At 38.4% G+C, this 24711-nt stretch overlaps 1 long non-coding RNA gene across 1 annotated transcript; it reads right to left on the bottom strand.

Moving 5' to 3' along the window:
• Window positions 1–457: 457 nt before the first annotated feature.
• LOC139084340 (uncharacterized) lies at window positions 458–24054 on the bottom strand. Its single transcript, XR_011541689.1, has 5 exons — window positions 23921–24054; window positions 11736–11824; window positions 8927–9038; window positions 8441–8636; window positions 458–1429 (listed from the first exon to the last, which is right to left on the bottom strand). It is a non-coding gene; the product is annotated as an uncharacterized lncRNA (long non-coding RNA).
• Window positions 24055–24711: the final 657 nt, after the last annotated feature.

The raw sequence follows: 24711 nt of genomic DNA, 5'->3' as shown, positions 1-24711 counted from the left end.
GAACTGTGCTTAAAAGATGAAATATACTATTTTCTTCTTTTTTTTTTTTTTTTTAAGGATTGGCACCTGGGCTAACAACTGCTGCCGATCTTTTTTTTTTTTTCTGCTTTATCTCCCCAAACCCCCCCCATACACAGTTGTATATCTTAGTTGCCGGTCCTTCTAGTTGTGGGATGTGGGACGCCGCCTCAAGATGGCCTGATGAGTGGTGCCATGTCCGCGCCCAGGATCCGAACCCTGGGCCGCCGCAGTGGAGTGCACAAACTTAATCACTTGGCCACGGAGCTGGCCCCTCTATTTTATTCTTATAGAAACCTTTTATAATGGAATACTATCTTCGTTTTATAGATGAAGAAATTGAGCCTGAGAAAGATTGAGACTTGTCCAAGATCATAGAGCTAGTCATTGACAGACATGGGACTTGACTCCAGATTATTCCAATTCTAAAGCCCATGTTTTGAAAATCACTTTATTCTGGAAATTCCAAACTTATTCAATGTACAAGCTGTATTTCAGAATCTCCATGTACCCATCACCCAGCTTCAACAACTATTAATATTCTTGTCATCACGCTTCATTTATGCTTCTATACAGCACTTTTCATCCAACTTATATTTTCCAGGCTCCTAATCTTATGCTTAAAACAATTTAATTACAATATGTAATTGAATTGTAAGCTGCCTCTAGTATTCTATTTATGAAAGAGAAGCACATGAACACATATGAATTGGTTAGAAGAGAAATGAACCAAGTTTGATCTCCCTGACTATTTATTTTAAAACTAAGGAAGATAAAAAACAATATCGAACTCAAAAAAAACATAAGATATATACGTAGATACATAAAGTAAGATATATAGAGATATAGATATTTAAGTATATAAGATAAGATACATACATATAGATATAAGATACATATCTTATTTTCTTGAGTTTGACATTGTTTTTTATCTTCCTTACTTTTGAAATAAATAGTCAAGGAGATCAGTCTTGGTTCATTTCTCTTCTAATCAATTCATGTGTGTCTGCAGGGAAAGTGATAAAAGTGTAGAGATTTTGAAATGCTTACTTAAACTTCTGGCAAATAAGTTCTAACCACATGAGATTTTTAGTAGCTATATCATCAGAGTTGATTTAATCTCAAGGAAAAATCACCGGTCCACAGGCATTCAAGATGTGAATGACCTCCGAGGTCAGGCAGCCAATTCTTTGTCTCTCAGAAGACTGTGCTTGCTTTGCTTCGCAGTAAGTTCACTCATCTGATTTTAAATGTCAGACACTACAAATCAACAGGCTTATAAAGACAACATAAAGGGCAATCACAAAATTGTCCAAAGTGTCTGATAATCACACACCAACTCTTGAGAAGTCAGAGAGATGGTCCCTCAGAGATGTACAGCTGTCTCCATAGGTAGGAGGTAACATTTCACCTATGATAAAAAACAAGCAAACATTGGATTGAGAATATTCAACAAGTCAAAAGAAGTCTAATTATGGCAAATGGAATTGAGTGATATAGAAATGCTAAAAATGCACATATATTCGTGTACATATATATATATGTGCATATATAAAAATATTTCTGTGTCTCTTGCCCAAATTTTATTTTATTTTTGTCTTTTTTTTTTCCATCACAAGACTGTAATGCCTACTTGTGCCAATGACTTTGTCAAAATTAGTTGACCCATCTACTGTTTATTTTCTGGGAAACGCGCTTTGACCTCCTGTGCACAGTAGTCACTAACAGATTCGAAGGGGGAGGAGTTGTGAGGATTGACAGAGCCCTTTCTCTGAGTAGCTCCATCCTCCGGGAAATACGCCATGTGCTCTACACGTTTGGCAGCTTCAGCCTCCATCTACTCCAGATTCTCCCGTCAACTCAATGCAGTCACTGTGCTCTGCTTGGATCCCCTTGCTGTGCTGCGGCTCAGAAAGCGCCTTTAGGCAGAAAGCCGGCATTGATTAGAAGGGTTCATTTCACTCTTTTTTCCTTCTCTTAGAGACCAGAGCCCTGCAATCCATGTTTTTCAGTGTTTGAGGAAAAGAATCACAGATTTATTTCCCAGTTTTCTTGTTATTTAGAGGAGGGAGATAAAACTGGTGCCAGATACCCTATTATGACTGGAGGCTTAAATTTTTTCTACAAGTTTTAGCTGTTGGAGTTTTATTGATGGATTGATTGATTCATTTATATCAAATATAGACTGATTTAAATGTAATTCCTAAATATGGCTTCCTTGGATCCCTTAGCTCTGAATAAAATTAGTCCTTATCCCCTTCTTTCTCATAGGGCTTATTTGTATTCAAATTTTAAACTGTGTGGTATTTTATTTATCTTCTGTATCAATCTGCCCATCACAGATTCAGGAGTGGGTGGAGGAGAGTCTCTAACCTTGAAAATGGTGCTACAATGGGAACATTGCATCTATTTGCATGGTGTCTTGATTGAGACTTCCTTTTAAAATCAGCCACAAAATCCACTGGGAAAATCAGAGCAAGTTATCGAGTTCAGGAGGCCACAGGCTGTTAAAGTTACTGTCAGGTGCTGGGACATTTTAGAGTATCCTCGTAAATATAATGAATAAAACTTACATTATAGCTGTATCTTTTTAATAACAGTACCAAGAGACCAGCCTCTGACACTCCAAGCACATGGAAAGATGAAGCTTAATTTGATAAGGGGCAGATGTTGCTTGTCCACTCTATATAATGAAGCATTTTCTCTATTTATGAAAAATAATCTATACTGTGCTACACTGTGCACAGATTATAAAAAATCCTTTTTTTATATTAGAAATGACTCTACTGCCTCTGCCAAAGGTGGATTAGTCATCCTTCAATCATAAATTCAACTCCCCTCCATGACTATTTCATCCCATACTCCACACTTGTACAAAGCAGACACTAATAAAACTATCATGAATTGATTTGAAAATCTAGGAAATTAAACTTCAACTATTTATGCTATCATCCCGTCAATTCTAGAGGTAGTTACATATCGAAAATCATGATAAAATAACCATACTTTCACTATATGAGGGGAGAGTGATTAAAACTTCTTTAAGGCTCATAGTCAAATCTTTGCCAGTCTTGTGAATATTATGATTTTTTTGCTGGAGAAGATACTCACAGAGACTCCTACATTATTTGCTTGTGATTTCAGGGAATTCCCTATTTACTCCTGCAGGAAGTGACACATTCCCTTTACCTAAAAGATAGCACAGGCCGTGTTGGCATTTGCTAAATAGAAAGAGCCCAAGACACAAAGAACACTTTTGTCCTTACTAGAATATTTGTCTGGGTAATTGGAGATGTGTTTGTCTTATTCTGTTACTGAGAGGGCAATAAATACAGTTTTAAGATGATATAAATAATGGTAAGTATGAGGGCAGGACTTTATTTCCTCTCATTTATTCAATCCATTTAATAAACATTTAGTGCAGTCCTACTACATTGCAGACACTGCGGCAAGTTTCAGGACTACCACCATGAACAAAGCAACCTTGGTTTTGCAGTTATGATTCTCGAATTCTAGTTTGGAGAGAGAGAGAATGAACAGGGGAGCAAATAAAGATCTATGCATTTTTTACTACAAGGAATATAAATGAAATATAGCACAGTGATAAAAAATGTCTTTGGAGACCTGAAGGATATGAGTGTGGCAGGTAAACCATGTACAATAGAAAAGTGTTCCTGGCAGAGGGAACAGAACCCAAAGGACCTGAGGTTGGATAAAGTCTGACACTTTCGGTAACACAGTGGATGAGCATGGGAGCTCTCCACATAACTAGAGATTAGATCAGAGAAAGAGGCTGGAGGCAGATCATGGAGCAGCATGCACCATGATAAAAGATTGTCTGTGTTCAGACTCCAGCAAGGAAACTAAAGGAATGGATCCTTCAGCAATGAAAGCTGAAGCTACAAATTCCCGCTAATGAAATAAGTGATAATGAATTCCCTATGAACTCAAGTTCGGAGAGAACAAACATTAAGTGTAAACCAGACATGGGAAGTGAAGAGGAGAGGCTGCGACAAAGGGAATGACATGATACCCAGATGCCTGGATCCCCCCTTTTCTAGCCAGACACGCAGAAAGAAAACCAGGAGGGAGAGGTGACATGGAAACCAAGATGGCAAAGTGTTCGAAACCAAAAAGAATCTTAAAAAGTAAAGAAAGAAAAGCAGCCATGATTTCTAATGCAGCAGATGAACTAAGAATCTGAGGATAGACATGGGCAGATGCATCAGAGCCAGAAAGTTAATCAACACCACATTCAGCAGGCTGGACGTTTCCATGGCTTATGACAATACAGGGACAAGAACTCATAAGCATCCTAAAACTAAATATGTTCCCTGATATGCGATCAAAGGGGAGATAAGAGAAAAAATCTAGGATTTATTGATCACATGCTCTGTGCTAGGCATTTTGCACGACACAGTGATAAAGAACACAGAAGCAATGCCAGATTGCCATGTTCAAATCCCAGCTTTCCATTGCTAAAGGGTAAAAATACGGTAAAATGGAAAAAATAAATCTCTGTGATCTCAGGCATTTTATTTACTTTCTCTGTGCCTCAGTTTACTCACTTCAAAGTTGAGATAGTAGTACCTACTGCACCAGTTTGTTGTGAGTTTAAATGTGCTTAGAATAGTACCTGGCATGCTTGTAAGTACTCCGTAAGTATTATTATGACTAGTATTACTACTATTATATAGACTGATCATGTCCACTTCAATAATGAGGATAACGTGGTTCAGGAAAGTTAAGGTGACCTTCTGGAGGCTGCGCTGTGTGTGACTGGTAGATGTCAAGAATCGAATTCACCTAGTTCCACAGCCATAGTCTCGCCACCATCTTTTGCTGCCGATGGAACAAAGGGAGCTTTTCTTCAGGCTGCCCTGATGCAATGTGTGGATGCAGCACCAAGACAAGATGAAATTTTTATTCACGTCAAACTGTCAAATTGCTTCAGAGGCAGTTCCATATACAGCAAGTTGATTCATATTGCCAAGGACAACCACCTGCTCAGTTCTGTCTTAGGACCTGAGTGGGACAGGTAAAAACAGATAATCCAAATGTGATCACTAAAGGGTTAAATTTCAAGGCAAACTTGATGCACAGTGGTGGCAAACAGAGCATCTCTCTTCCAAAAGACATGACTGTGTTGCATTCTCTGCACTCTAGAGGATGCCCACGTCCCTCAGAGTTCGGAAGCTAGATTCTGCAGCTCCTGAAGAGCGGATGTGGGTCTCAGGCCTGGGACAAACTCACAGTGACCAAGGTCTAGAGACATATGCAGATCAATCCGACCCTCCAGGGAAATTTCTTTGAAACATTAAATGTATCAAACTTCTCCTTAGCTCTTTGGTCCCAGTAGGGGAGAGACAATGCAATTGTTACAAATTCTACATTATCACCAAGAATAGCCTCTTTTAACTGAAGGAAGACTTTTTCAAATTTTACTGAAAGAGTTTCTATAACTACATATAGTCCTTAGATTTTGGCCTCGTGTTTATACATATGTATCAAGAGATTGCAAGAACAATCTCTTTCCAAGAAGATTGGGAGATCATTTTTATGAGTTCCTTTAAAAAACTCAACATGATCTTCAAATCTAAGAAATCATTAAAAGATTGCTGAGGAGTTTCCACCCTTATGAAGAATTTAAACACTTGAACCAAATAACAAGCTCTGAAATGAGGGCCGTCAGACACCACGTTGCTCTAATGACATATCATTGGGAATTTAGTATAAAAGAAATTCGCAGCACAAAACCATCAAAGAGCAATTAGTTTTGCACTAAATGTTAATGACCCCGTTTGTTAAATGCACAGACCATTTTGAAAATCTATAATGGTTTCAAAATCAAGGACCCCATATCCAACTGCCAGGATGGCAAAAAGCAACAGAGATACAATCAAATCAGTGCTTCACCAGTCATCAGTAACACACACACACACACACCCCCCAACACACACACACCAACACATGTTTATACAGGTAAAACTTATTTTTATAACCACTCAGGTTGGACAGAATCACTGAAACCTGAATCATTCCACTGTGTGGGAGGGATGGTGGGGAGAACAAATAATGGCTAGTATGTTTGAAACAAGTGTCACCAACCAGGGTGTCTGCTAGGCACAATGTATTTAAATATATTACCTCCCTTATATATTGCGAATATGATAGTTTCCATGAAGAGAGATATCACATCAATTTTTTCTGAGATAAGATGTGGAAAACTACTTTAAATTATTTGCATTTGGTAGAGTAGCATGATAATTTAAGACCCAGACGGGAAATGGTGGACTTTTATCCAGAAATCCTGAAATATTTTATCCTGATGCTGCAATTCTAATAATGGCCAGAAAGAAAAAAGTAATTCATGGGGTATCCAAACATCAAAGGATGCTAAAATGCTGTTTCAGTATTTTCACAACTCATGACACTATAAACATGGTTTTAATAGGTTATTTAAAATAAATTTGTTTTTCCGAATAATTAAATTATCTCACCGGAACTTCTTTAGTGAGAGATACAAGAAAAGAATGAACTGTATTTAAAACTTTTCCAGTTACTGCTTTTATGTATTTCTATTCCGCATAGATTTAGTTAATACAATTGCTGCCTTCTTTTGTTTTGAGGATGTAATTTGGTAGCTCTCAATTCTTTGCAAATAAAATGCTTCCTAAACCAAGAGATGGGCTGAAAAACACAAATGGTCTGTTCACGTTATCAGGTAGTAAGATTAAAATCACTATGAAAATGACATATTTTAATTATTTTCTGATTTAGTAGAGAGTTCGAATACGCTAACGCATGAGACTGGGCTCTCAAGAGATTATCTCTCCCTTCCCAGTCACTCCCTCCGGTTGTTGCCTTATGTTCTTCCTGCTTCTGATAGGCAGTGTGATCTGCAGTGATGGATTTCAGCGGTCTAATGAAGCTTTCCATTTAATGTGCTACTGGGAGCTTTTGAACCAACGGGATCAGAATCAAAAGTGACTCAGTCCAGAGGAACATGTCAGTTAAGGGAGAGGACCATTAAAAGTCATACGCTTGTGTATATGTATATATACAATGCCTGCCTCCTTTTCACTCAAACCATATAGTTGAGCATTCAGCTGGCATGCACATCACAGCTCTTTGTTGTCTTTCTTACACAACCACAGCCGTAATGCTTTCTGATACCTTTTCACTGAAGCCAGATTTAAAGACACTAGAAAAACAATCTGAATGCAAAATATGTCTAGATTGTTATAATTACCCTCAAACTTCTAGACGAAAAATCAATTATTTTAGTGAGTAGCTTTTACTGATGCTTCCATACATTCATAGAAAATCAACTTTATTTATTTAATTATATTTACCTGTATATTAACTTAATTTAATTGTGCAATAACCATAACAAGCACAAAGTATATAACTGTATTTGTGAAGAAGTCATTCAATGGCTGGGTGTAGACAGGCCCCATAAGCTAAGAAGTGGCCTGATAACCTTCAAAGTTCAGTGTGTTGTGGACCTTGGTCACTGCAGTTTAGAGTAGAGACAGAGTTAGTTCACCAATTAATCTGGTGTGTCAGTTGAGGAGTTTGCTTTAAAGAGAGTATACTGGGGTCAGCCCCGGTGGCCTAGTGGTCAAGTTTGGCATGCTCTGCTTCGGTAGCCCAGGTGTGTTTCCTGGGAGCAGACCTACACCACTCAACTGTGAGCAGCCATGCTGTGGCAGTGGCTCACATACAAAAAGAGGAAGATTGGCAATGGATGTTAGCTCAGGGTGAATCTTCCGAGAGTACACTACATTTTTGAAAATTTTGAATTCCAGTAAGTTATATGTCAAAAGATGAAGTTGCTATACTGAATGAAGGCATACTTGGTATCAATGCAGGATTTAATCTTGAATATATAACACAACCAAGTTGTTTTGTCTCTTACAGTACAACTTAATGTAGTAGCATTACCTTCAATTTCTCACAGTGTAGTCCTAATATTAATATTTTACATTGATAGTTTATATTTATATCTGGATTTTAAAGAAAAACTTTGCATTTAATATTAAAGTACAGATTTGGAACCAGATAAACCCTTTTCTCATATTTTATATGAATAAGTAATGAATTATTGGATAAGAATGAATCAAAAAAGAAATGAATCACTGACATCTGGCATTGCCATTAGACAAACCCCACTAGACGAGTGAGAGGACACATCTCCAGAAAGGAGAGAACATAGCCATTGGTTCTTAAAATCAATGACACATATGGAATATGTGCATTTATGCACAGCCCTGTGTTCAGACAACTAGGCAGCGTCATATCTGATGGAAAATGAAGTATGAGGTTCAGTGATTTAGAGAGGTTTCACTTTCATCATTTTTCCCTATATGTCTACTTTTTAGAAACATAGAACATTAGAGATGAAAGATGTGTGAAATACTTTGTTGTCGGGTGGCTTGCAAACAGCATTCTTCAGAGTCTAGGATCCAAGCAAATGCTTTGGTGTCCTCTGTTGGTGGATGGAGTCAGAGCTCGTGGAGGAGAGTCTAGCAACAGAGACCGGAGTTTTCCCCCACCTCCAGCCTGTGAAGATGAGCATTTCCCTCTTCACAGAGTAGATTCCCACATAAGCTTTCCTTGGAAGAAAGAAAAAAATTCATATCTTCAACCACTGAGATCTTACCCCTCATTTTATAGTTGAGAAAATTAAAGGCCAGAAAGGTTTAGGATTCATTTACAGTCACACAGCTAGTAAGACAGAGCTAGTCCTCCACTCACATATTGTCAAGTTCTCTCTTTCTGTCTCCCCCTCCCCCTCCTCCTCTCCTTCCCTCTCTCTCTGTTATTTCTTACTATGGAAATAAAGTTGAAGAAGATAATTAGAAAAATAATTATAGAGAAACCACTCTATACCAGAGGTACTTACTGAATACCATCCAAAGCCTGGATAGCTTCATCTGAAGTGGCATCTGAAGTGGAAAGCTTTCTAGTGGCTTCCAGGGATTTTTGTTATGAAGGATTTTAAGGCTGGGTCTGAGCTGATGAAGAAAGCGTGTGTGGTAAATTAGTGACGTCTGCCTTTGTCTTAGGAATGAGAGCACACAGCCCCTAAAACCCTGAACCCAGATGGATTGATTATTGCTACTGTAACAAAGAATCAAAAAGTTAATGGTTTAAAACAATACCCATTTGTTATCTCACACTTCTGCAGGTCAGAAGTCCAGGGACAGCATGGCCCAGCCAGGGTCTTTGTCCTAAGATAGGTTTTACGAGGCTGAAAGCAAGCTGTCAGCAGGGCAGGGTTCTTTTTAGGTCATGGGTAGAATTCGGTTCCATGCAAAGATCCCTGTTTCCTTTCTGGCTGTTGTCACAGAAAGTCCTTGGCCACCTACCCTGCTTTCTTCATCATTTCCTTCATTTTCAAGCCAGCAAAGGTGCCCTGAGTCCTTCTCTCACTTTGAATCTCTTGACTTCTCCTTCTGCCTCGTCTCTTCTTCCTCCAGCAAGAGAAAAATCTCTGTTCTTAAGGCCTCATGTGATTATATTGGACCCACCCAGATAATCCAGAATAATCTGCCTTTTTATCATGAGTAACCTTGATAGCATCTTCAAAGTCTCTTTCGCCAGGAAACTAAACCTATTGACATGTTACAAGGATTGGGCCATGAGCAGCTTTGGGAGGCCATTCGGCTGACCATACCAGTTCTTCAGAATAAAAGTTCTTCTTTATGAAAAGCAGATAGTCGTTTGGAAATGAAAGCACATATTTTCCAGTCATGTTTATTTACTAAAGGAGTTTAAATATCAGCCAGTAGGAAAAATACATTTTAAGCCATAAATCCCCAAAGTGGAGTATTTCAATTTATACATTTTAAGAGCTGTTGCATAGGATAATACATCAAAATCTTAATCTCCTAGGTATGAGGGATGATGGCATAATACATTATCTTCAAAAAATATTATTCTGGAAGAAATAGTAAGTTTACAACACACCAAGATTATTATGTAAATCATGTCAATTGAATCAGTTGATGTACCGAGTCTGATAATTTTGAGGAGATGAAGAAAAAGAATACAGCTAACAGTAGGTACTTCAAGTGAGCAGGCAGATAAATATGAAAGTCTTTGAATCTCCAGCTTCTTCATATTCCACCTTTGGGTGCAAAGAATCAATTTGACATGAGTTATGTAGAGGGAGACATAGCCTTTCATTAAGTAGAAAATAAGCATGGTTGTGAATATCTATAAATGCAGTATGAGTTTATGAGACGATGCTCTCTCCCTCCTCTTCTCTTCCGAACCGATAATGCAGTTGTTAGGCTGTATTAATAGAGGTAGAATATGTAAAGGGAGTGAGCAGACGGTCCTTCCCCATTGGTTACACTACACTGAGAATATTCTATTCTATTCTGGAAGTCACACTGTGATGGGAATAAATGCGGTGGATTTTTGAATGCTGGATCCATTATGTTCAGGGAGATTAAATACGATGTCTGAGGGACGGCTACGGAAACTGGACAGAGAAGAGTAAAGGGATAGATCCAGTTGTATTTGCAACGATCTAAAAGACTTTCAGGAAAGAAAAAGAGGGACTGAACGTTTTCCTGGTGACTTTAAAGGGAAGGTTTCTGACTGATTAGGTGGAAGTAACAGAGAAGCAGATGTTTGCCTTAATTTACGTAAGAAACAACTTTCTTACTCTGGGAGCTGTTCCGCACTGGCAAAGCTACCCCAGAGAGGGATCTGCTCGTCACTGCAGGTGTCTGCAGTAAAAGGCAGGTCTGAGTGAGGATCTGGAGGTGATCGTGTAGAGCAGCAGGGCTTCTCAAAATTGAGCGCACGTGCCGAGAACCTGGGGTCTGGCTAAAGGGGCGGTGTGAGCATCAGTGGATCCAAGAGGGGCGTGAGTCTGCACCTCTAACGAGCGCCAGGTGGCGCAGACTGCTGAGCCTCACAGCACGCTTTAAGCAGCTACATTGTGGAAAGACACATGCACGGAATAGCAAAATGAACTGTGATCTAAACTTCCTTTTACCCCTCATACTTTATTAACTCCTGTTGGACACACCAGGAACACGCTCGTTTTGTTGGTTAGGGAATTTCTATCAATCATTCTTTCTACTTTGGCAAAATAAATAGGGGAAATTTTACAAGAAAGAGTCAGTCAGAGAAAGTGAGACTACCTTGCCCAAAGAGGAGGGCATCTGGGACTCAGCGGGCATTTCTCCACGCCCTGTATTATTTATATTTCTTACTTTGAGGTTTTTGACGGCACATGGTGATTAGACGCTATTCTTCGTTCCTTTAGTAGTATCATTTCATTCCGTGTTACTGCTCTTGGCCTTGTTCAGTATGTTTGAAGTGAAACTTTTTATTGAGATGTTTATAGTTGGCTCCTGCTTAAATGTCAAAAGAATTTTGGCCAATTACATATGGCAGGTAAGAAGCTGAAATATTATTCAAGTTGCAGAGCCTTTTGTAGTTATTTTGTTTCTTCTGTGGTCTACCGATAAAGGGAGAACTATGGAAGCCCCAGTCATCGGCTATAGAGCAGAAGTGTGGGGACTAAATCGTAGAAATTTTCTGGACGGAAATGTTTAAGCACTTTATCTTTGTTAACACATGGAATATAAACCCTATGTAATTTGACCATAATTAAATCCTGTCTCTAAGATGCAATACAGTTTCTACTACACGGAGAAAATTCCCTTCAAAGAAGGTAGTGATGGTCTTACCTCCACATAATCCATTCCAGCTGCTTGTTCAGGCATTGTCCCCGGAATATCAAAGGAAAATGGGAAGATTTTCACATAGCTTTCAAAACCTGTCATAAAACAGACAAAGCAACCAATTATTCTCCTTTCCTCCTTATTCTCCAATTTGCAGGCTTGGTGCTTCCAATTAGAGTAAAAAAAATTATTAGTAGTATAATCAATTTTCAGCCCCCAATGCTAAGATCCAGGTTAAGAACTCCCCTAAAATTCAAAGAAAGAATCTGCACCTATCAGTTAGAGAAAGCTGTAAGCAAAATAATAAAAATGCCAAGAAATGTTCTATTGCCTGGCATTTGTGTCCAATGTGTCTACTGATTATTAGCAGGTGGAAGGAGGACATAATTGAATGTTTGTTTCCGATTATACAAAAAATCATGATAAACTGGTGCAAGGAGCTAGGCTTCAAGCTTTGTTCTCTGATTAATGGAAACTATTCTCTTATTTTAGGATCATAAAAGGGGCAGTGGGCTTAGGAGAATTTAGGTTGACAGATTTGATTTATCATATTGGGAGAAAATGAAACCATATTTCCTTTGCATTTAGATGTCAATCATTAAAAACTCAATTCCTATAAGTAAATACTTTCTTGTTATCTCATCTCTCTTCCTGTCTGCTTTAAAAGGAGACTGTCACCAAACACTTTAGGGGAATAATCTTGGTACAAGTCCATGTCTCAGAGACCCAAAAGAATCTGTCAAAAGTGGGTTTTGTAGTTGAATAAATTTAAGGTTTGAGCAGTCGGGAAAATAAAATTTCCACAGAACCCAACCAAGATGGATGGGAGGTCTAACTGATTTGGGGACATTGAGACATATACAAAACTATATATATATATATATATAGTTTGCTGAAGAGGTATGCAATGCTTATGTGGCAGCATTGTGTTTGGGGACAGGATGTGAAAGCAGGGAGGGTTCCTTGGGAAGATGATTTCAGGAAGAATATGGGGACAGACTATAGAGATGGGAGGAAGCTGGAAGCAGATGCTCATAGAGGAGTGGAAAGAGAAAGAAAGAAAGAAGAAAAGAAAGAAGGAAAGAAAGAGAAAGGAAGGAAGGAAGGGAGGGAGAGAGGAAGGAAGAAAGAAAGAGAAGGAAGGAAGAAAGGAAAAAGGAAAGAAGGATAGAAAGAAAGGAAAAAATCTGAAATTAGGACATTTCTGCAGAAATTGTTCAAAGGTGACACCACCTGTATTTTGAACCATTTCTCATGTTATGCCTATCGGAAAGAGAAAATAAAAGCAAATTTAAAAGTTAATTTTATTTTAAGAGGTTATATATCCCTTTCTTTTAAAATGTTATATCAAAGAAAGATAAATCTTCATCAACATGTAATAAATTCATTTTGCTCAAGATAGTATCTTTACACCTCTCCCATCTCCTGCTATTATATGTGCATTTATATCTGTATTTGATTTCATTTGTTTGTTGTTAGTATATCAATATCACAGTATTTTAAGCACTTTAAGTTTGTATTAAAATATTATTTAGTTCAAGATCATATCTTTCTAATCTATCTATCTATTTATCTATCTACACACACTGCAATTTTTATGGCTATTTCAAGCAGATGAGTATGAGATTTACTTGTAAAACTCAATAGAAATTCTAGTTGAGAACTGAATGGAGATTGCAATGAAATAGTAGATAATTTGATTCCTAGATTCATTTAATCTCATTCAATTCTGATTGCATAGGAACCAAGTATTCCAGATACTTGGAAATTGTACTTGTTTCTCAACATTCTTCAATTGAAGCCCACGTTCTTCCACTCAAGGCTCTCATAGCCAGGTTAAAATGCAGTCAGCTTTTATATGCCCTTTCAGTCCTTTCGACAGAATTTGTCTTTCTTTCATTGTTTTCAGAAACAATTTTGAGTTCTATTTCCTGTCTCCTTCTTGAAATTCCTAAGACTTACAGTCTTATAAAGAATTCTATGATCCCATCATTGTTAATTGGAAGGGATCCTGCAAAGACACACAGGAGATGAAAGTCCTATGGCCACTCACTGAGTGTAATGACAGGAAGAAGAAAATGTTCAAATGCCTGCTTCTTAGCAGGTAGGACTCTTGTTTTGTTATGATTGCACGGGCTTTATCATGTGAAGAGAAGCAAGGGCTAAGCAATAAGTAGTTTTTTTTTTTTTTTAAGATGGTGGCATTATCAAAGATATAATGAAAGTTTAGGGTTGATAAGTACACATTAAAAAATGTCTCCCAGGGCCAGCCTGGTGGTGCAGCGAAGTTCTCACATTCCACTTCGGGGACCTGGGATTCACTGGTTTTTATCCTGGGTGCAGACCTAGGCACCACTTGTCTAGCCATGCTGTGGCAGGTATCCCATGTATAAAGTAGAGGAAGATGGGCATGGATGTTAGCTCAGGGCCAATCTTCCTCAGCAAAAAGAGGAGGATTGGTGGCAGATGTTAGCTCAGAACTAATCTTCCTCAAAAACAAAAAAATGTCTTCCTTTAAAACAAACCCTCCATTGAGCCATTTAACTCTTAGAATTTGGACTCTTTTCAGACATATCAACATATGGACTAACTATGCCAGGAGAGTATAATAATTTTCCATATTCTCAGTTTTACCAACATTACTGACTCTACAGTGGGGGAATGAAAAACAAGGGACTGTCAAATTGCCTGAGATATAAACATACATTATTTTAAAAACAATTTAAAAATGTCACAATGTTGTTAGAATTGACTATGAATTCTTATTGCATTGTCTCTTTTCATTCTATACATGTGTCTTAGATTGGAACAGCCCCAAAGGAGGTATGTCCTGGTCCTGAGTGACAGACACTGGGGATAGCTTGTTCTCTCACTCTCTGTTTGTGTATCCCCCTCTCCTCTCATAGCTGCTGATCCCTTCTGGGTTCCATTCCATACAACTTCTATGGCTGCTTTTGTGCCACAATGGCAGGTGAGTAGTTATGAGAGAGGATGCATGGCCTGCAAAGCCAACATTATTCACTATTGGGCTCTTTACGGAAAAAAAGGTTTCCTATCTTTGACACATGTTGTAAAACAGAATTTGAGTGTAAGGAGAGAGACAGATGGGTTAGAAGGGTTTCTGAAATTCTACTCTGTAGCAGCCATGACTGACCTCATTTGTTAACAGATAAATACTATGAGACAGTATAGGTTTGATTGCCATACAGGTGTAAACTCTTTTTTTAATACTTTAAGATCCTTAATAACAATCTTTAAAATTATTTTTTCTTATTTGCAAAGTGAGGATAAAGCCATCTACTTTACTAATTATGATACATATACAAAAGCTAAAATATAGCTTTTAATAAATAATAATCACTATTCTTTCTTTCAAATCCTTTCCACTAAAATAGCTATGTAAATGGAATTAATAAGGGTCTCAACATGAATTCATATTTTTGTTGCATTCAAATGAGTACCCTGTGCTTCTTACTTGAATGTCTTGGTCCATGGAGTCCCCATTGTTAGGAGTGTTCATCTTATGAGGAGACAAGTGTCAAAATACATATCCTCACTTGTCCGTGTATATCCAACTAAGAAGATACTCCTCTGTTAGTCTTTCCTCACTTCCAATCACTTCCTGGGTAACTCCAGAAAACAAAGAATTTATTTGTTTTGTCATCCCTACAGCTACTGCTAATATAAAGCCTAAAATATGGCCAATTATAAAAAACCCTAAATGAAAAGTATTTCATGTGCAACAAGCTATCATTCTGCAAAATGCATTTTTACGGTGGAAGTGAAGAAATTAAGTCCTGATAATCCATTTGATTATTTAATTATTGTATTAAATGACTCCTCTGTTTGAAGAAACTTATCATGAACTAATAGCTATTAGGTAAATAATTAGAGTCAGAATAAAAGTATCAAAATAAACAGTGAACTAATTTGTTCAAAGATGGGCTCCATTTTGCAATGTGTATGACTGTGTGTGTGATATAATAATGTCTATTTACCAAGAAAATATAATATATATGTGTATTATATACACAATTTCTTATGTATGTAGAAAAAATCAGTTTTCCAATTAATTCTGTCATCTAAAATATAAATAAGTTACAGAAAGTAGTGAAATTGTCTTCTGACCAATTAATAGACGTCATGAAGTCGATACACTAAAAACCACTTCCTTGACTAATTGAAGAGTTCACAAAAATTGTTACTGAAAACCGATTTACTCTATTTTAGAAACAATTTTAATAGTTCTAGCTGTTTAGTTTTTCAGCCTGCCAACTGAGTGGAGGGAATTATACTTTTTGCAGGAAAAAATGAAAACTGACTGAGAGGTGAAACAAAAATTCACTGAGAGAGAGAGAGTGAAAGAAAGATGGAGAAAAGAGACAAAAAAAAGGATTAGAGTCGGGGCTGGCCCCGTGGCCGAGTGGTTAAGTTCGCGCGCTCCGCTGCAGGCGGCCCAGAGTTTCGCTAGTTCGAATCCTGGGCGCGGGCATGGCACTGCTCATCAGACCACGCTGAGGCAGCGTCCCACATGCCACAACGAAGAATACACAACTATGTACCGGGGGGCTTTGGGGAGAAAAAGGAAAAAATAAAATCTTTAAAAAAAAGGAAAAAAAAAAGGATTAGAGTCAATATATGCAGCACGAAGCAATTCATGGCCAGTTGACCAAGACGTTTTCCCTTTTTTTAACTGAATTAAGCAACATAGCTGTTCCTACCGATCCACTGAGATCCTCCTACAAGTGACATAAGTGACACGTCAAACTTAATATGTCCATCCTTTCTGGCAGAGAAATGGGAGCTGAAGTCAGGTAAATTAGCTCCTTTGTCTTGAGCAGTTTATGTCAGACTTTGTCACTTGTTTAATGCCAGAAGGATCTTTGAGAACAAGCAGATGTTCATTTCTACCAGGAATTAATTGCCCTTATGTAAATTTATTCAGCATTTCCCTTTTCCCTTGGGTAAATGATGACCTGAAAGATTAGTATAAACCCATAGATTCTAAAACTATATATAGCAGCACAAATGCAAAAAACACAGCTCTGTGGTAAGAGAAATAGAATGTTAACAGGAGTGTTCAGAGTATGATCATTTTACCTGACAAATTCATCCCCGAGGAATTTGAAATATAAAGTGTTTATTCTTCATTTACTCACAAGCTCATGTCTTATCTTCCACCTCTAAGGAAGACATTCACCCATAATCTCTATAAATATTTTCTATGCATTCATAGAAGAAAATATTTCAACTAGTGCCTTTACTAAGCATTCAGGGACTGTGTCTGTCTGTTTTAAGCCAGGTGCTCTTCTCAAAAAATCACCCTTCTTATTCTTTCACAGATAAAAGGGAACTGTTACTATAGAATTTGTATCAAAGAAGGATTCAGAAGGAAAGAGTGAGGGTTAATTGTATTTCAGAATCAAAGACAATATGGCAGCCATTTGCGATTCTTTCATCACCTGGAATCCCACACTTACTAAGAAATACCTGCTATGTTATGCACGTGGGATACAGAAGAGACGAAAAAAAAAAAAAAAGAAAATCCTGATTGCACAGCACTATCAAGTGAGAGGAAATATGGAAATTAAATCCTCACACGAGTCATCAACTAGCTCATTATAACTGTGGCAAATGCTTTAAAGAAATACAGGTAGCCTTGAGAAAATGGAGACCACGAATCTGTCGTTGGTCAGGGAAATCTTCCCAAAGGAACCAAAATTTCAGGTAAGGTGAGAGATATAGGTTAGCTGGAGAAGAGTGTCCTGGGAGAGTAGACAGATTGTATTAAATTCCTGGAGTGGGGGGACAATTTAGAAAGTTATCAACAACAACATGAAATTGTGGCTTTGCCTCAGTGACAACAGTGGAAAAGGTGACATATAGACAGATTCGAAACATAATGAACTTCACATCCATGAAGGCAGGGTTTTCTCTTCCCTATTCTGCAGCTATCTTTCAGTAAGTCTCAAATCCAGGTGATGAAAGTACTGCAAGTGGCTGTCATTGTCATGTCTTTTAGTCTGTTCCTAAACAAATATGGTAAATGTTAACATTTGTTAAATAATTTTATAATTATCTGTCACGTTATTTTCTGTATATTTATATAGGTTTGAGATATTTCAGAGGGCATATAGCATTACACTGTAATGACCCACTTGTTTGTCTGTGTCTCCCACTAGCCACGATGACCTCAAAATGTTGTCTGACATGTAGTCCTCTGCCCACCAGACTGCTTTCTCATTTCAAGATAGCAGCCAGGGATGGTCTTCTCTATCCCTTTCATTGGAGGAACAAGGAGGGATCCACTGTGGGCCTTGAAGGTTAAATAAATCACTCATGTTTGTCTTCTCAGAAGAACATCTGCCATTACTTTATTTCACCCATGGGTCAATACCGTCAGTAATTTCTATTAAAAGTCGCATTTGCTATTCACCAAATTTTTTTCTTGGTGGCATTTAAAGATTAATGGTTTTTGTATATGAGGACGGATGAGACCATTGGCCAAGGAGGTCTTTTACAAGACTGAACTTACTGTTAAGGAAGAATAAAGGAGGGTAAATTCTTAGTTGGGATGAACTACTTGCCTTCCAGTGCGCTCACTTAGACCAAAACAAACAAACAAAAAGATATATATTAATGTACAAGCATCAAATTAGGAAATTATTTCCAATTTGAAAGGGATCTTTACACATTTTTATGAGCAAAAATTCTTAATGGCAAGCATCAGAAGTATGACCTTAACTATACATATAGGTATATTTAGATGCATATATAATTGAATGACAAGGGCAAGCTACTTGTCACGCGTGATAAATTTATGTTGTCTTAATAATCACAGTCTCAGAGCTACAGGGCTTTCATATAACATTTCTTCTGTTTAAAGTATAGGCAAGAAACCCAAGGCCCAGAGGAGTTAAGTAATTTGTTCAGGCAGCCATCAGCAACATGGCCTTAGCTATCAAAAAGAATAATAATACCCCTAGTTATAGAAATGCTTTTCTGCTATTTTTAATGTGCCCTCTACCACATTCCCTCAAAAGACTAGTGTGTGGGGCCGGCCCGGTGGTGCAGTGGTTAAGGGGCCAGCCAGTGGCGCAGCAGTTAAGTTTGCACATTCTGCTTTGGCGGCCCAGGGTTTGCCTGTTTGGATCCTGGGTGTGGACATGGCACCGCTTGGCAAGCCATGCTGTGGTAGGCATCCCACGTACAAAGTAGAGGAAGATGGGCTCAGATGTGAGCTCAGGGTCAGTCTTCCTCAGCAAAAAGAGGGGGATTGGGGGGGCTGGCCCCGTGGCCGAGTGGTTAAGTTCACGCGCTCCGCTGCAGGCGGCCCAGTGTTTCGTTGGTTCGAATCCTGGGCGCGGACATGGCACTGCTCATCAAACCACACTGAGGCGGCATCCCACATGCCACAACTAGACGGACCCACAACTAAAATATACAACTAGGTACCGGGGGGCTTTGGGGAGAAAAAGGAAAAAATAAAATCTTTAAAAAAAAAAAAAGAGGGGGATTGGCAGCCGATGATAGTTCAGGGCTAATCTTCCTCAAAAAACAAAAAAAGAAAGAAAGAAGCAATTCCAATAAAACTAGGCTATTATTTACTATATGATTGCAGAAGTTCAGAAAGAAGCAGGGTGAGAGGAAACTCAATTATTTATCCAAACCATGCACCAGAGAATAGCGATTCTGTCTGTGAGGCATTTCCAAAATCCTGGGGAGTCTTCTGGGTCTTTGCAGGGTGAGCCTTACACAACTGGCAGTCCTTCATTGTCAGCGTGCAGTGTAAGCAGTACTAGCCTTCCACTCAGGCAGTTGTCCCTTCAGTAGTTTCTCCAGCAGCTCCCACATGTGCTGTTCCTGTGCAGGGCCCCACTGGCCCCAAAAGCACGCGCTCTAAGGCAGAGTTAGTTGCTGCTGCCAAACGAAAGTGTGTTTTAGTACTATCTTTACTCCTTGTTTAGTGTTTAATTGTACCTGAGTTGATGCCCTGAATACCAAGGTTTTATTATTTTCCCTGTAAATAGGACAAAGTATAAAATATAAAGTTGTACACTTTACATTTTGTTTTTAGCAACTTGGTTGTCAGAATCAATCTGTAACAAGTCCAAAACGCTGCCAAGCCATTTTCCCCTGCTTTCCCTCAGTTTTCTATATGCTTTATTTCTGAGCTCATCCCTCAGGCTGTCTACTGCCCAGCAGCTTACAAGCAATCTATGAGTGCAGTTTGCTCAAGGCTCCTGTTCTCTGAAAAATACATCCCAAGCGGAGCCTCGGCAGGGTCTCTGGGAGGTCTCTGAGACCAGGATGTTTGGTCTTCAATGTCACCGGGGAAGAGAGGTAATTAACGAGTTCTTGTCCCTTCAGGCCGTTCACAGTTGTCTTATTCCCTCTTGGTGAAATCAACTGGAAGGTTTTAAGAATGACAGAGCATATTGGCCTTGTCAGAGCCAGGACTACTGGTTGTTTCTCTGATCTTTGGAGAAATATTATCATAAATGAAGCCATCAGTGCTAGCCCTTAATCCTTTTTAGGGCTGCTTAAACTTTAATGAATCCCTTCCTCCCTTACTAATAGACCTCCTGATTCTAGAGGAACACCTCTGTCTATATCTTCATATCTGAAGCTCTCTATTTTCATAGATATCATTGTCCCCACACCTATTTCTATTAATCTATCCATATATTTTACCACTTACCATATACATAGTTTAATATACAAATATATATAAATGTATATTAAAATTCGAAAAACACATTTTTTATGAGGGTAATTTATAGATAAGAGCCATATATCTTGTCTCTAATGGATGCCCTCATTGCACTGGGAGTCAAGGACCCACACTGGACTTTGCTGGTCATAAATTGTGGGATCTTGGCCAAGTCTCTTCTCCACTCCTGGCTTTGGTTTCTGGGTCAGCCAAATGAAGACAGGAACTAAGTGATCACTAAGATTCCTTCCATTTCGAATCATCAGTCAATGCATTAGGGTGATTGTAGCAACTCAGTAATCCTGTTCAGCAAACACATCAAAAGAAGGATATTTAAGAAGGAAAACTTCTCTGAGAAAGGAAAAGGTCCACGAGGATGAACTCTACTGTCTACACTCTGTTGTCTGTGGTGCCATCAATCCTGGATTCATTTTCATTTTTCAAGAGTAGGATATGTAACCACCTCATTATCAGTGAATCTTTTCTTAACTGAGATTGTTATTTAAATAAAATCCGTGTTATGGAAACTTATCAGCAGCACAGGCTAAAACTACCCTGTGAAGAAAATGTAAGTCTGGATGGAGATAGACAGAGGCTAACGGAGAAAACATTAGTAGGAAGATGACATGTGTTGAGGGGCAACTTCACTGACTGGTGTGGTAGTCAAGTGCTCAGCAGACAACAGAGGCTATACTCACAGGTTCCCTGTGAAGAGGATTTAATGAAGGGCCTGCTTCCAGAGCTGCAAACAAAGGTGAGGACCAAAGTTAGACACTCACATCATGTGTAATCTAGTGTGAAGAGGACAACAATAAGCGTCACAAAGACACCATTACCACATGTAGAGCTAAAACTGGAGACATGAGCAGGGTGACTGCAGCCAGGAAAGAAACGATGGAAAATAAGCCATGCTACAGAAGCTGGGACCTTAGAACACAGCCACTATCAGACCATAGTAAAGCAAGAGGGGAACGGCAGGGACAGGACACAGGAATTATTACTCCAATCTTTCTCTCCCTCCACCTTCTGACATCCTGCCAGTCCTTTCTGTTGGCTGCCTGCATCTAGAGGATGACAGAGCCCAGACGATGCAGTTGTGAAGGTTAGAACAAGTTAGAGAGGGTGGTAAAGAAACGTGCAGTGTAATCAGAGAATAACTAGCACATCCAATCATTTTTGCCATTCAGCATCCATTGACGTCCTTGGAAGAAGAAACTCCCATTGCTCCCCCTCCCCCACCATCTAACAGGGAAAGAACAAAGTCCCATCACCCATCACAGTCATGAGGGGATGGTGCCAATTCAGTCAAACACTTAGCTGGAATTCCAATTGTAAAGTGAGGTACCATGGATACTCTTCATATGAAATTTAAGAAAAAACATTAAAATAAATAAGATAAATAAATTAAACAACAACAGTAAAAGGAGAGCTGTTATAATTCTTCTCTAGCAGGACATTAGGCTGAGTTACATCAGTGTAGCTTCCTTTTTTCCATCATTCATTTCATTTTACCCTTACCTCTTTCAACACCTCAGCAGGTTCACTGCACTATTTTTCTGTGAGAACTATTTCTTCTTATTTTATTTTGTTTTTTTGCTTTTTGGTGAGGAAGATTGGGCCTGAGCTAACATCTGTTGCCAATCTTCCTCTTTTGTTTTTTCTCCCCAAAGCCCCAGTTGCATATCCTCGTTGTAGATCCACATCCAGGATCTGAACTGGCAAACCCTGGGCCACGGAAGCAGAACATGCAAACTGAACCACTCTGCCACAGGGCTGGCCCCTGAGAACTATTTCTTGAAGAAATAACTTCATCATTGAAGTCAATGAATCACATCAATCATTCATTCAGTTATTAGCGAATTAATCTCTATCTTCATTATTTTTCACTGAGAACTATAAATGTACTGTGATATAACTAATGAATCCTAGGGATTCCAAATGCAGTCCTCCTTGCCACCATTGGAGAGGGCAACCTCATATCTCTCTGGTAATCAGAATCAGTTGTCTCAGACAGTAAAGCAGCCCCTTCAAAGTTTCTTGGTTCAGCTACATGAAGCGGCTAAAATGGCTTACATCCACCCTACACTAGACAGAGATTCTCTTCAAAGCTTAAGGTTTCTTTGCCTCAACTTCATATTATCCCCATGTCTTCAATGTAAAATACGTATACCTACTCTGCTAGGCATTTCTTCTGTAGCTCTCCTTATCAAAATCGAGTTTCGTCTTTTATAATTATTCTCAATGTTAACTTCAGATTGCCTCTTAGACTCTTGATAGTACGAAGACATTATCTGAACTTAGTTTGTTGAGCATCACTTTATAAATTAGAGAGAATGTTTGGTCCATAGTAGACAATAATGTCATTAATACATACTGGACAGATGAGTGGTTCACACATAAAATGTGATCCTAAGCTGCAAGGGAAACTGTATATTATATAACCCCTATGTGCTGGACACATTTCTTATCATTTGATTATAATGGTGTTACATTAATTATGTTATTTGCTTGTGAACTATACAATATTGATTTTTTTAATAAACAAAACTGAAATGCAAGATAGCAAATGAATTTTCATGACTTTAACATTTACCAAGAGCAGAATGGTGACCCGAAGATACAACATCTTATTCGGTTTCATTCTCCTTTCTAAGCAATACAAAGTTGTCTGTCTGCAGGAGTGTGGACTGTTTTTTCTCTACCTTCTGCACATAACAAAACTTTATAATTTAGAGGAACTTTTATTTTAAAACCATTTTAATTCTACTCGAAAAGTGATTTAGAAATTTAGGAAGAGAACTTGGGGCTAGTGGGCTTGAGTATCATGTCAGACTGAGGGTCTTTAATCGCCATCATTTCACACAAAGGAGCCTGAAATTCCCTGAGAGTAGAAGTTTGATAGTTGAGTGATGCTTTATAAAAACTGCTGAAGCCATAAATGGCAATTCAGATATGAGCCGATAAAGAAGCAGGTAATAATTTACGACTGTGTTTTAAAACCTACATTTAAGGTAATTTCTCAAGAATTATATTTACTTTTTTTGGAATAACTTTTATATAACCAATTCTTTTGAAAATTGCAGTTGAGAAAATAGTATTGGTGTGAACTTATTTTTATTTCATTTTAAATGGAAGTTGTAAAAGTCAATAATTATTTGGGAGAAAAGGACACTAGATGAAATAGTTCCTGCCTACATTTCAAAAGGCTGTTGGAGAATAAGCTGATGTTTGGGTCACTATCCATGCCGTAGGGAACAATCTAAAGCCGTTCACACCAGAAGAGCACATTCAAACAAAGCGATGATGATGATTTATTTTTTCAAGTGAGCTGTTGTTTCTTCTTTTATTTTCTTCGCTATCAGCAGTTGAGCTCCTGCAGAGTACCTGCTTTACCTCGCTGACAGAATCACCCAGAGGGGATTGTGATGATGTCACAGTGATAAATGAAAGAAAACTCTTGAGAGGTCCTGTCACTTACCCAGAAATTTTGAGTGCCCAGAAAACCAAGATTATAGGTGGCTGCCTGGAATCTTGAGCTGGAAGATATGTTTCAACCAAGTGACTGATTTGTCGCTGATCTTTGACTGGTTTCATCAGAAAGATTCTTCTCTGCTCAAACAAGCAGGAGAATAAAGTGTACTCAGTCACATGGTACATTCCATGCCTATTCTGAAGAATAAAAAGGTTACTCTCTCAGCAAGCATAGTAGTAACAATCATAATGGATAATTTGTACTGACTTCTTTCTATGTCCCACTCACCCACTAAGCATTTACAACATCCCTAAGAAGAGAATCATTTTTATTATTGCTATTTACATATCAGGTAAAAGAGGTTTAGAGAGGTTAAATTACTTCCTAAGGTCATCTGTGTACTAAATGAGCCTTTTCTTTGCATTGGAATTATGCATATATTTTTTCTAATTCTGCACAGATTATCTCATTTGTTCTTTTCAGGTACCCATTTTAAAGTTCAAGAAACTGTGGCACAAAGAAGTTATCTGTCCTAACACGGAAAAGTAATTACCCACTTTAGGCAATTTTAATTAGTAATCTAATCTGAAATGTGTTCAAGACGATCCCCCATCCCCACAAACAACTGGTTCACTTCTTCAAAGTGGATGTTCTGTCTTAGATAACTCATGTTTGGAGGAGAAGGCCTCTTAATCTTCAGATATCGAGTGACTGGTGAGCGGCACAGAGCCGTTCTCTAGGATCAAGAGCTCTGATTGGATTTTCATCATAATTAGAGCACATCAAATGCTCTAATT

This window comes from Equus przewalskii, chromosome 6, assembly GCF_037783145.1.
Source record: "Equus przewalskii isolate Varuska chromosome 6, EquPr2, whole genome shotgun sequence".
NCBI classification, from domain to species: Eukaryota; Metazoa; Chordata; class Mammalia; order Perissodactyla; family Equidae; genus Equus; species Equus przewalskii.
The sequence above is the reverse complement of the archived record's forward strand: the minus strand, read 5'-3'. Positions and strand labels throughout refer to the sequence as shown.